The sequence below is a fragment of the Arachis hypogaea genome, chromosome 13 (genome assembly GCF_003086295.3).
Source record: "Arachis hypogaea cultivar Tifrunner chromosome 13, arahy.Tifrunner.gnm2.J5K5, whole genome shotgun sequence".
Lineage (NCBI taxonomy): Eukaryota > Viridiplantae > Streptophyta > Magnoliopsida > Fabales > Fabaceae > Arachis > Arachis hypogaea.
Window position 1 is genome coordinate 61,290,838 of NC_092048.1, and position 2,158 is coordinate 61,292,995.

The 2,158-nt window shown below is 31.0% G+C and overlaps 1 non-coding gene across 1 annotated transcript; it reads left to right on the plus strand.

Moving 5' to 3' along the window:
• Positions 1 to 220: 220 nt before the first annotated feature.
• LOC112739522 (small nucleolar RNA R71) lies at positions 221 to 328 on the plus strand. The gene has a single exon (XR_003170457.1). It is a non-coding gene; the product is annotated as a small nucleolar RNA R71 (small nucleolar RNA).
• Positions 329 to 2,158: the final 1,830 nt, after the last annotated feature.

Sequence of the window (2,158 nt, forward strand, 5' to 3'; positions counted from 1 at the left end):
TATCAACTTCAAGAACTCCCTTCTTTATAGGCGTCCCATTACTCACAGGATTCCTTTCAGAAGTATACATGAACTGGTTATTAGCAACCATGTCAATGAGTTCGTGAGCTTCTGCAGGCGTTTTCTTTAGGTGAATGGATCCACCTGCAGAAGTGTCCAGTGACATCTTTGATAGCTCAGATAAACCATCATAGAATATATCCAGGATGGTCCATTCTGAAAGCATGTCAGAAGGACACTTTTTGGTCAACTGTTTGTATCTTTCCCAAGCTTCATAGAGAGATTCACCTTCTTTCTGTCTGAAGGTTTGAACATCAGCTCTAAGCTTGCTCAGCTTTTGAGGAGGAAAGTACTTGGCTAAGAAAGCCGTGACCAGCTTATCCCAAGAGTTCAGGCTGTCTTTGGGTTGAGAATCCAACCATAATCTAGCTCTGTCTCTTACAGCAAAAGGGAAAAGCATGAGCTTGTAGACTTCAGGATCTACTCCATTAGTCTTAACAGTATCACATATCTACAAGAATTCAGTTAAGAACTAAAAAGGATCTTCAGATGGAAGTCCATGAAACTTGCAGTTCTACTGCATCAGAGAAACTAATTGAGGTTTCAGCTCAAGGTTGTTTGCTCCAATGGCAGGAATGGAGATGCTTCTTCCATGTAAATTGGAATTTGGTGCAGTAAAGTCACCAAGCATTCTCCTTGCATTGTTGTTGGGTTCGGCTGCCATCTCCTTTACTTGTTTGAAATTTTCAATCAAGTTGTCTCTGGATTGTTGTAATTTAGCTTCTCTTAATTTTTTTCTTCAGAGTCCTTTCAGGTTCTGGATCTGCTTTAACAAGAATGTTCTTGTCCTTGCTCCTGCTCATATGACAAAGAAGATGGCACAGAAAAAATAGTAATAATAATATGGATCCTTTATACCACAGTATAGGGATCCTTGTATTAGTAGAAGAAAAGAAGGGAAGAAAATCTGAACTCAGAGAGAGAGGGGGTTCGGATTTTTGGAGAGTTGAAGGAAAGATGTTAGTATATCAATAAACAAATAGAAGAAGATGAGAGGGGGAAGTGAATTTTAGAAAACAATTTTTGAAAAAGAGTTAGTGATTTTTGAAAATAGTTTTTGAAAAAGGTTAGTATTTTTTTCGAATTTTTTTTTTTTGAAAATTTTTTGAAATTAAAAATAAAAATAAGAATAATTAGTTAATAAAAAGAAATTTTTGAGAAAGAGAGAAGATATTTTCGAAAATTGAGAGAGAGAGTTAGTTAGGTGGTTTTGAAAAAGTTAAGAAACAAACAAAAAGTTAGTTAGTTAGTTGAAACAAATTTTGAAAAGATAAGAAGTTAGGAGGTTAGAAAAGATATTTTGAAAAGATATTTTGAAAAAGATAAGATAAGAAGATATTTTTGAAAAGATATGATAGAAATTAGTTTTGAAAAAGATTTGATTTTTAAAATCTCAATTAATGACTTGATTCATAAGAAATCACAAGATATGATTCTAGAACTTAAAGTTTGAATCTTTCTTAACAAGCAAGTAACAAACTTCCAAGTTTTGAATCAAAACATTAATTGATTATGTTATTTTCGAAAATTTGTGAAAAAATTAAGAAAAAGATTTTTGAAAAATATTTTTGGAATTTTCGAAAATAACCAAAAATTTTGAAAAAGATTTGATTTTTGAAAAAGATTTTGAAAAAGATAAGATTTTCAAATTGAAAATTTGATTTGACTCATAAGAAACAACTTGATTTTAAAAATTTTTGAAAAAGTCAATCCAAATTTTCGAATTTGATGAGAGAAAAAGGGAAAGATTTTTTTTTTTTTATTTTTGAATTTTTATGAAAACATGAAAATTATGCAATGCATGAAATTTTTAGATCAAAACAATGAATGCATGTATGAATGATATGAATGTCAAGATGAACACCAAGAACACTTTGAATGTCAAGATGAATATCAAGAACATATTTTTGAAAAATTTTTAATGCAAAGAAAACATGCAAGACACCAAACTTACAATTCTTTAATGCTTAGACACCAAGAATTCAAGAATGCATATGATAAACATGAAAAGACACAAAACAAAAAAATCATCAAGATCAAACAAGAAGACTTACCAAGAACAACTTGAAGATCATGAAGAACACTATGAATGCATGAA